Consider the following 14,301-nt stretch of genomic DNA (forward strand, 5'->3'; position numbering starts at 1 on the left):
TCTATCCTTCGTTTTCATATAAAAACTAGAAGTTGCCAACTTCCCATTTCACGGAGGACGTAAATGTGTTCATCCATTGTCAGGTTTAGTTTTAGAAACTCTTTGGTTCATCATGTTATTCTTTCGGTTTACATGTCTAACTTCAATTTATATTGTCGTATGAAAACGTATTATATATGACCAAAGTTATACGAAAAAAATGTACATAAAAATAAACACGAAAACCCACACAAAATTTACGTCGAGACGTAAAGAAACTCGAATTTACACTCGTAATCTTGAAATTTTCGAACAAATTACTGAAATCGCCCCTATAATTTATCAAAATTATGTGTTTGGTCCCTCACTTTTCTTTTGCACTCAGACCGTACTTATTGTTTGGTTTCGTTTGTCTTTTTGGTCCCTCATTGACATAAAAAAGACTATAATGACATTCACATTTTCATTTTTATTATTATTTTGTTATTGTTTATAAATTAATGAAAATATATTAATATACATAGGTCTCACCACCACCAATCAATTCCAGCCACCGCCTACCACCATCGGAAACCCACCAGACACTGAAAACTACCATTGATAACCACCATCCACCATTGGAAACCACCACCAGTGACCACTAGCCACCATAAACCACCAAATATAATTCCTGAATTTAACCTAAACAACCACCTAAAACTAAAATTGCAATAAACCAATATCAAAACACAATCAATAGTGCTATATTGATCTCGTTGGTCTACTCAACATCATCCCCTTCTCGTGCTTTATTGATGGTTCCAAAAAAACGGTAAACAAAAAGAACAAGTTAGTGGTGAGGACGACGGAAAGATTGTAAAAAAGAGCATATCGGAGGAGCTTATGCACCAATTGAGTTCGTATTTTGAATTTCATAAACAAATCAAACCCTAAAAACAAAAACAAATCAACAACCCCCACCCCCTAATCTAAACCTGATATGTTGGCAGTGACGGAGGAGGGGGAAGCAGTGGAGTGATTCGGTGGTTAGGGTCTCACACGAAGAAGAATTTGAAGGATGAAGCAAAGGTCGCCACCCTAGCGAAGAGGTTGGATTAGCCAGCGAGAGGAGATGTGAGTTGTAGAGAGAGTATGTAGGTTTTAAATGAGATGGAAGTCGTGGTGCAGGTATGTTGGGAAATAGTACATGGATGGTGACCGCAAGAGATGAATACCAGTGGAGGAGGCGGTGATTGCACATGTCGAAATTTGTCACCGTTGAGTTTAATCAGATAAATGCAAAGCCATCTTCGTCTCTGCCTCCATGAACAAAGGTGATGGTGGCAGAGTAGGTAGGCGTTTGATGTAACACCCTGTTTATTTAATAAATAAATTAATGAACGGGTAGTAGCCCAAAAATCAATAATTATATAGCAGGGTGTTGGCCTCGAGGAGCTAATTGTCACAATTTTAGAAGTTGGGGGGGGGGGGTTTAAAGTGTAAGTTTCGGGATTTATTTAGCAAAGATTCTTAGAAGACAGGGGGTGTTTGGTATCATTTGGACCTAATATGAAATGATTTATGGAAGAAGGGGCTAAAGAGTAAATTCTGGACCAATTTAAAAAGGATTTGTTAAGGTAGGGGCTGTTTAGTAAAATCTGGACATAATTTGTAAAGGAATTCAAGGGGCAGGGTTTAAATGGTAATTTATAGGCCTCTTTTGGAAAGATCCTATGGGGAGGGACCAAAATTATAATTATGCAAAAGATTTAAAGTGGACGGGGTTATAACCCGCCACCCTCACCATGTCAAACCCTAAACCTAAGAGATGTTCCAGCCACCACCACCTCCCTTCTGTTCGTTGTTCCGATCAAACGGGGACGCCTGCCGCCTCACCATTGAGCACCGCCGACCGCTACACTGCCATTGAAGGTCGCCATTCGGACGCTGCTACCGGAGAACCGTTGAGGGTCGATGAAGATGATGAGTTGTCACCATTCCGATCAGCGGATGACCGCTAGTGGGTCCGTTCTTCTGCCGCTGCATTGCCTTTTGTGATGCTGTCGTCGTTCGTTAAATGCCACCAGGTGGGTGGCTGCTTTCGGATCTAGAGCAAAGCGTATGAGGGCTCGTTACCTTATTCTGCCGCCACCAGCCACCGTGAAAGGGTGGTTGTGTGTGCTTTGTGGTGTTTGTGTTCGAATGTTGTGATGGTATAAGGCTGCTCGAACGATTCTTGGCCGGAGATCCGAAGGAAAACCCCACTGCCACCACCGTGAGGTGGTGGCTGCCACTCCCTGTTGCCGTTGCCGCCTCTTCGTGGTTCTGCCGTCGCCAAACGCCACCTGATAGATGGTTGTGTTACTGTTCCGAACATAGAGTGTGGGTGTGTGTTATTTGGTTGATGTGGGGTTGGGTTGTGTGGCTGGAAAATCAAGAATAGCCACCACCACCACCGTGAGGTGGTGGCTGCCACCACGTGTCACCGTCGGCCATCACTCGGGTGGTTGTATGTGTGTTTATGTTAGTTAGTGTGTGTGTTTATTTTGGATTAAAGCATTGTAATTGTAATTAGCAAAAAGAATAATGAAAAGAAACTCAAAACCACCACCGTAAGGTGGTGGCCACCGCCGTGAGCCGCCGTTGACCACCACTACCCGAGGTGGTAGTGGGTGGTGCCCAACTAGTGAAACCCTAAGGGGCCTAGTGAAACCCTAATATGCTTAAAGATTTAGTTTTGGGCCTATTGGGCTATGATTGGGTGGGAAACCCTAATTAGGGTTTAGAAAACCCTAATATTGGATTTATGGGCCTTGGACTTATTGGGGCCCACATTTGGGCCATTGGATTGGAATTGTGAATTACACCCAATCACACCATATGATTTATCTAGTAGAGTGATTGACTTAATGGATTAAGTCCTTAATGGGTTAAGTGAGAAACACTTAACCCTAATTGTCATTTTATGTGAAAATCCTAATTTCACTTGGGCATTGAGTTGGGCCTTTCTATTGGGTTTTAGTAATTGGACCAATAATGGGCCATCCAAGAATGATTATATGGACTAGAATATTTAGTTGGGATTTCGGGTAAGGCCCATATGAAGGTTTTGGCCCAATTTGGGAAATTGGGCCATAGATGGGCCATAGTTGGGCCTTGGTTCATTATTAGACTTTTGGGGCTTTGGATTGGGCCTTGAGCTTGATTAAAGCTAACTTAGGGGTAAAGTAGTCTTTTACCCCAAGCATGGACTTATGGATATGTGTTGGGGACCCAATTATTAATTGGGTGTTATTTTGATGTTGATAGATTCGGGAATCTATCACCCAGCAGCTAGGGTTTTGTCAGCGGGACTTCAGCAGTGTGAGGTGAGTTCTCTTCCAGTAGAAACGGGTCTAAGGCCACAATGTCGGCCCGTTTAGATGTTTGTAGTTCCAGACTACGTTCCGATGCCGGGACGGTCCCGAGAAGAGTGTATATATGCTTGTTGTCTTTGTGATTCATGCAGGTTATGTGTTATGTGTTTCGGGGCAAACCCGATGTCGGGGCAAGCCTGATGTATGTTAGCTTATATGTTATGTGTTATGTATTCCGGGGCAAGCCCGATGCCAGGGAAAACCCGATGTATGTTAGTGTATCTGTTATATGTTATGTGTTCCGGGGTAAGCCCGATGCATGTTAGCTTATATGTTATGTGTTATGTGTTCCGGGGTAAACCCGATGTATGTTATATGCTTATGTATTATGTTTATGATATATGTTATGCTGTGTATGCCGGGGTAAGCCCGATGCCAGACGTGGTCTGATGCCGGGGTGAGCCCGATGCCAGACGTGGTCTGATGCCGGGGTGAGCCCGATGTCGGGCAGGAGTCCGATGTCGGGTAAGCCAATGTCGGGTTCGTCCCGATGCAGCTAGGTGGTGTCCCAAAGTTATGTTCATGTTATGTGTTTATGTTATATGCATTGTTGATATGTTTATGTGAGTACCGGATTACGGTCCGATGCCGGGCGGGGCCCGATGCAGTGGGCTAGGCCCAAATTATGTGATTATGTGTATGGTATGTGGTAGTTTGGGGAGACTCACTAAGCTTCGTGCTTACAGTTTTCAGTTTTGGTTTCAGGTACTTCAGTTTTCAAATGAGGAGCTCGGGATGATTGTAGTGCACACACCATTTGTTCAGCCTGGGATGTTTATACTCTGATATATTTGATAGTTGTTATGATACTTTGAGATACATTGTTTATGATTTTTATATGTCGTTCGATGACTATGGTTTTATTAATGGTTTAAAACAAAAATTTTGGGCTGTATTTTTGGGATGTTTCAATTTGGTATCAGAGCCATGGTTTGAGGGATTCGGTCACACTCTCGGGTGTGTCTGGACTCAAACTAAGGACTTGGTATGAAAAATTTTCAAAAGAAAAACATTTTTATAAAAAGAATTTTAAAATGAGAATATAATATTGAAAAAGAAAAGAACTTTGAAAAGAGAAAAGGGTGTGGTGCATGCAATCAGCCGAGCTCAAGTAAGCACTCCCAAATTACCCATACAAGTTTATGTTATGTTATGATTATCAACTTTATGAGAACAACATGCTAGATTAGGACTAAGGATCTAGGAAGGATGTCTTATGTGCCTATTATATGTGTATCAGCTTTATGAGAATTGCATGCTAGTTTATGACTAAGGATCTAAGAAGGATGCCTTATGTGCCTGTTATATGTATCTCAGCTTTATGAAATGTATGCTAGTACAGATTAGTCAGGGATAGCCTGAAAGAAATATGCTTGATTATATTTACTCGATGCTCGAATGTTGCTTGCTTTGTGCTTTTAGGAGTCTTAGTTATCTTTTTCTAACTAGTAAACGAATATGTTAAGTTAGGTCTGCCTCTATTTCGCAGCTTTTATTTGAGTCCAACTGTTGTAGGGTAGGATCTCTCATTCGAAGAATTATCTAGTATGAGTAATATGTAATAGTATCCGCGACCTAGTTAGGGGAAGAAAGCAAGGACTTCTCATGCAGCTGATGGCGGAGAGTGGGATGGTGATTACCCTAGGGCATGTCACACCCCCAAACCAAGGATGGCGGAAATGTCCGGGGGTGGAGGACTTCATGTATAGTATCATAACAACAATTGTAATAGTAATTCAAGCAAACACAACCAACATATATATAATTGAAAAAGTTACATCATTGTATGAATTACATGTTTACGAATCAATTACAATATGTTGACAAAATATGAAATAGTAGACGCCTTAGCGTCCCATCCTCAAAAGCACTTGATTACCTGTTTAATGAGTTCCTGAGAATACAAGTTGTTTGAAAAAGTGTCAACACAAAGGTTGGTGAGTTCATAAGCTTTTGTTTGGTATTATTAAAGCCTTTCGTTTGTGAAAGTAGTATTTGTGTTAGAAAATTCAATATTTTCCTTAATGTGTAAATGTAGTCTTAAAACCCAAAGACCGAAATGTACAAGTAATTTGTCATATTTATAGTAAAACAATGCAAGTTTAAATCGACATAAACTCGTTAAATTTTAATGAAGTTCACGTAAATTCCAATGTTTATTAATACTTTATGTGAGTTATTATAACCATGCTATGACCTAGTTGGCCTGAAACGACGTTCTTCAGGCGTCGGAAATGTTATGACATTTGTCACCCCAGACCTGCCGGTCTAGCTGTTGCATGCAGCTTAGGTGTGGGTTTGTCAAACCCAATATAGATCTATACACAAGTATCACGCTCTCCCTCAAGGAGACTCTGGTTACAATACAGGACTTAATGGTAATTTGAAGTAAATGTCTCACAAAGTAATTAACGGAATTACGTGTTATGAAAACTTGGTACCGTATGGCCGTACCTTGCTTAATGAAAATATCCTTTGTATAAATGTACCATTTTTTAAATGTATGTGTTATGTAATGTATCATAAACTATACCTATTATAGTTTATCAACCAAGGGTAGTACGTAGTAATGTATGCAAACTATATTTAAAATAGTTTATTAAATGTTTGAATATATCGGTTGTACTTTGATTATAATCACTTGTTATTCTTTATATTCAATATGTCCAAATCCATTTGTAAACTGATGTGTGTCCATATATTAAGATAAAATGACATATATTGCAATAACATATAATCATATAAAGATATACACCTTGCTCAACATGTTACAAGGTGAAATGAAATTGACAGCAACTTTTTGTTGAAAACAGTTTCTGTTACTGTTTTTAGAAAATTTATAGAAAAATCATCAAAGCTCCAAATCCAAATCCGAAAATTTTGAGAGTTTGGAATATGAGTCTAGTTTGTTTGTAAATTTTATCAAGATTTTTAGTGATCTCTAACAGAGGTGAAAATGTCCATAATCACAGACTGGTCCGGGTTTGCCTCTGAAATGACATACAGTTTTGTAAAAATCACCATAAATTGTAGAAAAATCATATGGAGATGTGCAAGTATCCATTTTAAAGCTAAGAGTTTGAACTACTTGCACCTGGAACAGTTTTGAAAACTAAAATATTTAAGTTGACCAAAACAGTCTGTGATTAAAGTCCATCTTTTCTGATGTAATCTGTTAGAAAAAGTTTAATTGTGTTCTTGATGATTTTACTTGTATTCCCCCCTTAAAACTTAAGAAAAACATGTAAATGTAGGGGTATGAACTCACCCTTGAAGCGTGAGTTCGATTCGCACGGTATTCGGGTTCTTTTGGGAAACTTGTCGTGAGATTTGTTATGTGACATTCTTCGTTCGTACCACGATTCACCGTGTATCTTTATATTTCAGTCGTAGCGTGAACTCGATCCCGGTTCTTTTTGGTGAAGCTTCACGTGAGAATCGTAATTTAGTAATTCTTGAGCTTTGAAACACTCTGGGGACCGTTTGTATTAATTTTTAACAAAAAGGGCAGTTTCGGTATTTCTTGACAAGTGTAGGGCTGTTTAGGGAAGTAATTTGACAAATGGGGGTTGTTTAGTAATTTCCTTAATCACCGGTGACCAGATTTGATCAATTTTTACAAATGGGGGTTTATTTTGATATAACTTGGCATTTGTAGGGGCTGATGTGGATAATTCTCACAACAAAAGAATTTGGGGCTTTTGCCCTTATTTTGCCCGATCGATTCCAAAAGAGAGAACCAGTCGGGAGCTTCGGGTGCACGGGACTGCAACATGGAGACAACATGAACGGGAGTGGAGGTGACCGAACACAGAAACCGAAAACATCGGAATCACCACGATCGCCGCCCGGCTCCGACGTCCCTGTGAAGGATCTACCTCCATCGTCGGAAATCTCGGCCCGAGGAAACGAGGCAGCAGCCGCAGACGAGGTTCAAGGAGACGGGGAAAGATCGAGCAAATCTCATGTAGGGGCGCTGGCCGATGGCGATCGTCGGCGTCTTCTTTCTTTTGTGCGTGTGGTTGGAACGGACGGAAGCAAGCAGCGACTAGGTAAGCGGTCACCGAAAGGAAAAGGGCAGGGGTTGAATCGGAGAGTTATTATCGGTACTTAATTTGGCCGGAGAAGGGAGGAGATCGGCGAAAAAGGGAGAACACGAGGATAGCAATCTCCGGCGATCCGTTAATTTGATTGAGCCGTCGTCTTCGTCTGATCAGGAAGGAACACAAACTGAAATTGAAGGCGACAATCGGGTGGGGTCTTTGATCCATCATCTGATTCGAGAAAGGATAAGTATAACCGATAGTAGCAATCCCTTCCTTCCTCTTCTCTGGATGCAGTAGACCGGAAACAACCCGCAACAGCAACAGTCGACGGTGGCTAACAGGTAAAAGAAAGTTCTTTTTCTCTTTTCCGTTGTGGATTGAAATCGATGGGGGGGGGGGGGTATTTGAGATGTTTGTTCTTGGTTATTTTTATTGAAAATTGATGAATGGGATGATTATTTTGATAAGAATCGATGTAGGGAAAAATGTTTGGGTTTGGTTGTTGACAGGAATTGTTAGGTTGTTTGGGGTTGGGTGATTCAAAGAAATTGAAGAAGGGAAAAACAATTGTTTTGTTGTTTCATTTGACAGATAAGTTGAAGTTATACACGAATTTAAGAACCAAGTGTTCTTACTGGAAACGAGTTATAGAAAGAAAAGAATATGAATTGGGTTTGTTTGATGGTTTGCAAGAAACAAGGAGAAAAAGAATTGAGTGTGCTGGAATCACGGAAGATGATTTACAGTTGCCTCAATTTGACAGCTCACATAATTGCTATATATTTGAATACTTGTAAATTTGTTAAATATTTGTTAGTGTATAATGATAATGGTTATATATTTGAATAATTGTAAATGGTTATATATTTGAATAATTGTAACTTGTTATATATTTGTTAGTGTATAATTTATTTCGAATATATATACATCATATATCATACTTGTATTTAGATATTTTGCAAAAGTAATTAACACACACATATATATATATATGTACATAATTTATATATATATATATATATATATATATATATATATATATATATATATATTTGAACTTATATATATAATGAGGACGTAACATTTATTAATTCGTTAAATCTCGGTTGGTTAAATTAGAAATACAAACACATATACTTAATAGACCCCAATTTACGTGCCATTGGTCTTTATTGCATAATGGCTCACGGGGGTTTGATCGTCGAACTCTGACCGAATTTTACCGGTTTTTACATTATCCCCCTGTTGAAGGGAATTTCGTCCCGAAATTTAAGAAAGGAGTACCTTAAGAGAAAAGTTGTGGGTTTTCGGTACCAGTTTTAATTTATTACGATATTAGATACATATGTTTGGACTAGTTTTGTGAAAATTTGCCCCATTGGGTTTGCTAATTATTTTCAAACTATATGACGAGTAATATAAAATTTACAAATATGTATAGGTTCAAAAGGAATTTATCAGATTTGAGGAATTATTTCAACCAAATGAGTTGTGTAAATTAAACTTAGCTTTGCTAATTTTATCGGTGAAATTAAAATTCTTAGTTTACTATACGAAAGATTTTGATTGATCATCAACCGTCAAAACCACTTAGGATGTTAATGATGTATACCGTCGTGGTGAACATACGATGCTTTGATTAGGGATAATCGACTACAAGATAAGTTTTGTATGGATGAAAAATATATATGGACTTGTTTATGGTTTACAATATTGTTAGGTTTTCACATTTAGTGGAATGAAGTTGTTTGATAGCGATGAGAATGATTGATTTATTCTACTTTGCTGATATGGGAATTAAGGGTTCAATCATTTCTTCGTAAATTTAAAATGCTAAAGCATGACAATGTTAGAATTATAACAGAGAAGGGAACTGAATACAAAACATGTTTCTCTTCCAGATGTTATATATGTATGATAAAACTAGATTGTCTTCCTTAATGAATCTGCAACTCACTAAACCTAATTCTTACTCAAACATAAATTTAAAATTCTGAAACACAAAAGAAATTTACATAAATATTGGTAGTAATGTCAAAGTATGATGTTTACAAAGAAGTTATATGAGACGTAACTACTAATGATGTCAAGTTTATTTTATTACAATGACTTGTTGTTATCATGAGAGATGAAGTATGTTGCCCAAATGAGATGCAACTGTCATATTCTCAGGGGAAACAAAGTTTGTTGCTAAAACGTGATACAAGATTTGTTGCTAAAATGAGATACACGATTTGTTGCTAGAATGAGATACCAGATTTGTTGCTAAAATGAGTATACAAGATTTGTTGATAAAACGTGATGTAAGACTCGTAGATGTACCAAGTCCCCATTCATGAGTTCATAACCCCAGCCTAATGACCGAATTGTGCCCTAGTGACTACTATGTGTATCAAAAACATAGTGTATAAAATGGTAAAATGCACTCAAGCGAATCGTGCAAGTGAGGAGTTGTCTACTTCTGGCTAGCGTTATCCATGATGACCATATACTCAAATGAGTTAATGATTAGTGTGAACTGATTCCAGGGACTTAAATGTGATAAGACCTCATGAATTGACACTAGCATACACATACAAAGCAGCTTATAGCAACCAAGTTTATACGAGTCAAATAATTATAACGAACGTAAGTAGTTTAGCTACGACAAGTCATGTTTTCTTTTGCATGATTGAAGACTTGTAGTATGCAGTGAAAAGAATTTAATCTGAGGTATATGGGAACTGATACGTCGCTTCAAAGTCAAGGATTTGCAGGGTAGACATGTGAAGCATTAAATGCATGTGGCACACAAGTCAAGATTTTAGCAGTATATACTTATACGTGTGTGAATGGAAGAAGAAAGTTACGGCTCAAAGAATATATATATATTCATTTTCTCTTCATTTGTTAGATACACAATAACCATAACATCATAGACTATATATATTCTATTTCATTTGTAATTTTCACTAGTTTATATTCCGCGAGTGTTACCGAAATCATTTATCAATTTTTCAGAAGTGCTTAACTTGTTTTGTTGCATTCCCAACAATTTGCTTATTAATTACTTCTCCCACTTTACTTATATAAATCATCACATTCTTACCGCGACTTTTAACTTCTCCCTCACAAATGAATCCACCTGCAGATCATCAAAACCCCATAGATGACCTCGATTGGTTTCAGTACTTTGATCATCAAGATCTTTTCAGGTATATATAAACGTCACTCATTACACCATCTTACGCACAGAAAAGTGATTTTGTCGACATTTATCAAAACATGGTTTGGATTTGTAGTGATCAAAAAGAGTATTTCATCGTGTTGGATTTGATTATCTTGAGTTTTTTTTTTTTTTTTTTTTGGATTTTTGCAGTGGTGACATGCTCAACCATCATGATTACGAGTTGTCGGAAAAATTGCATGAAGGGCTCGATCAGAACGTTTCCACAGTACTTAACAAGGATCAAAACATCATTTCTAGAAATGAGTTTCACGATCTTGATCCCCTTGAAGATATAAGCTTATGGGATTGTTGGGAGGATGGTAATTTACCATTGGTTAGTTTCAGTGAAGACTATAAATCCGGTGGTGAGGCTACATGTAGTGCTAGTGCTGTCACCACTGATCACGGTGGCCGGAAGGTAACAAAGAGATTGAGACCATTGGAGTTTGAAGAGATAGAGAAGTACTTTGAGATGCCGATAATCATGGCAGCAAAGGAACTAGGGATAAGTTTAACAGTGTTGAAGAAAAGATGCAGAGAGCTAAACATAAACACATGGCCTCATAGAAAACTTAAGAGCCTTCAATCCCTCATTGAAAATGCCAAGGTAAATTATGATAATAACCTTCTATACATTACTCATGCACTTGGTAACCAAAGTAGTTTTGGTATTTTCTAAAATTTTAATCGTTAGCTTCTTTATAACTAAACATAGGTCCTAGGCATATGCCACATCAAATCAATTGATTTACTACGATCTCCTGATTTATATTTATATAAACTTAACTCATTGTAAATTTTGTGAACTCACATGAAAAATATATTGTATCTACCTTTAAAAAAATTTAGGAGTTGGGATTAAACGAGGAGATAGAGACGTTAGAAGGGCACAAGAAGATGATGGAGAAATTGTCAGGTATGGAATTGACAGAAAGAACAAAGAAGCTTAGGCAAGCTTGCTTCAAAGCTATTTATAAGAAGAGAGGACTTAACAATCCTTAGCCATTTTGTTATCATTCGTGGATTTTAATCTACATTGTATGTGTTTTTTTCTTGATAGTTTGATACTCTTTTTTTTAGTTTCATTTTATGTATTTGTCTATTGATTTTTAATGCAGAAAATTTTGTATAATTTGGGTATTATAGTTTGTATTATGTATTTAGCCATATTTTAGATTGCCGACATGACTACGCCGACGACTCTATACCAGAGGTCTATATAAATAGACTTATGAATTTAGTAGGAATAACTTGATTATAATCTTGTGATTTGTTCCATGTCTGATCCACTCCTAAGATTCACTTGACATGCCCCCAGTTATGTGTAATTAAAATTTTATTAGACTGTTGATCCTAATGAGTCTACCCTAAGTCCACAACCAAACAAGGAACAGGTCCTAAGGCGGACTCACCATTTCTAGGTCAATCATTCCTTAATTACACATAACTTCGAGGTACACCTAAAGAATCTTAGAGTTACCAGTTGTAAATTGTTTGTAATACCAAGTAGTGAGATTCAATGAAATAAAATGCATGCCTATTTCATTGATAAACCTTTTAGTAAATATTCTTACCATTTATATACACATGTATAATTTCGAACTTTAGTGAACTATTCTTGGTGTTTCTGTTAACGTCTTGGAGATGGAGTTATGGTAGTGGGTAGAAGTAGGTTTTGTACGGACGTTAAAATTTACACATCATGTTACTCCTATGAGAATAGGGGTAGAAGAGATAATTAATAGACACCTAATCCTATAATTACTTATAGGGGTGATCCTTATTAGTTACGTCTATAATCACGTAGTGCATATCAGTTATACATAATTTGAGATAGAATAGACTTTCGAATAAATGACTCTACTCTAAGTCCACAACCAAACAAGGAACAGGAAGTAGAGCAATAGTCATAGATTCTGAGTCTATAATATCTTTAATTATGCATAACCTTGGCGTATGCACTCAGTTATCATAGGCCTACTAATAGAGGTCTTTAGTTTTCACATAAGTTGGTTATAGTATCACCAAATACTCCTATAGTATTTTTAGCTGTTTAGATTCGATTCTTAAAGTATTCTCTGTAGGGTGTAGTTAGGTTGATAGATTTGTTGTCCATTATGACTATCCCCCAGTATATGCAAGTCACTCCTCGGACATATATAGTTGATTAGGCTATATCCTTCCCAGACTTGATTTACATATACCAAGGCATACCCATAATGTACAACTCCTTTTCTTTTATTTTATGTTCTTCTAGTTATGACACTATATGAGCATGTATGCATGTATTTATACTTTTAATAAAAAAAATCATTTATTTTCTAAAAGTATATTTATTTGAAAAATGCACAAATCAGAGACTATTAGTCCCAATTGTGTTTATAGTTTGTATATCTTATGTGGTTTGATATACTTAATTCACTATAAACTGTGCTCTGATACCAATCTGTCACACCCCCAAACTAAGGATGGCGGAAATGTCCGGGGGTGGAGGACTTCATGTATAGTATCATAACAACAATTGTAATAGTAAGTCAAGCAAACACAACCAACATATATATAATTGAAAAAGTTACATCATTGTATGAATTACATGTTTACGAATCAATTACAATATGTTGACAAAATATGAAATAGTAGACGCCTTAGCGTCCCATCCTCAAAAGCACTTGATTACCTGTTTAATGAGTTCCTGAGAATACAAGTTGTTTGAAAAAGTGTCAACACAAAGGTTGGTGAGTTCATAAGCTTTTGTTTGGTATTATTAAAGCCTTTCGTTTGTGAAAGTAGTATTTGTGTTAGAAAATTCAATATTTTCCTTAATGTGTAAATGTAGTCTTAAAACCCAAAGACCGAAATGTACAAGTAATTTGTCATATTTATAGTAAAACAATGCAAGTTTAAATCGACATAAACTCGTTAAATTTTAATGAAGTTCACGTAAATTCCAATGTTTATTAATACTTTATGTGAGTTATTATAACCATGCTATGACCTAGTTGGCCTGAAACGACGTTCTTCAGGCGTCGGAAATGTTATGACATTTGTCACCCCAGACCTGCCGGTCTAGCTGTTGCATGCAGCTTAGGTGTGGGTTTGTCAAACCCAATATAGATCTATACACAAGTATCACGCTCTCCCTCAAGGAGACTCTGGTTACAATACAGGACTTAATGGTAATTTGAAGTAAATGTCTCACAAAGTAATTAACGGAATTACGTGTTATGAAAACTTGGTACCGTATGGCCGTACCTTGCTTAATGAAAATATCCTTTGTATAAATGTACCATTTTTTAAATGTATGTGTTATGTAATGTATCATAAACTATACCTATTATAGTTTATCAACCAAGGGTAGTACGTAGTAATGTATGCAAACTATATTTAAAATAGTTTATTAAATGTTTGAATATATCGGTTGTACTTTGATTATAATCACTTGTTATTCTTTATATTCAATATGTCCAAATCCATTTGTAAACTGATGTGTGTCCATATATTAAGATAAAATGACATATATTGCAATAACATATAATCATATAAAGATATACACCTTGCTCAACATGTTACAAGGTGAAATGAAATTGACAGCAACTTTTTGTTGAAAACAGTTTCTGTTACTGTTTTTAGAAAATTTATAGAAAAATCATCAAAGCTCCAAATCCAAATCCGA

The sequence above is a fragment of the Lactuca virosa genome, chromosome 2 (genome assembly GCF_052849685.1).
Source record: "Lactuca virosa cultivar CGN04683 chromosome 2, Lactuca_virosa_CGN04683_v6, whole genome shotgun sequence".
Taxonomy (NCBI): Eukaryota; Viridiplantae; Streptophyta; class Magnoliopsida; order Asterales; family Asteraceae; genus Lactuca; species Lactuca virosa.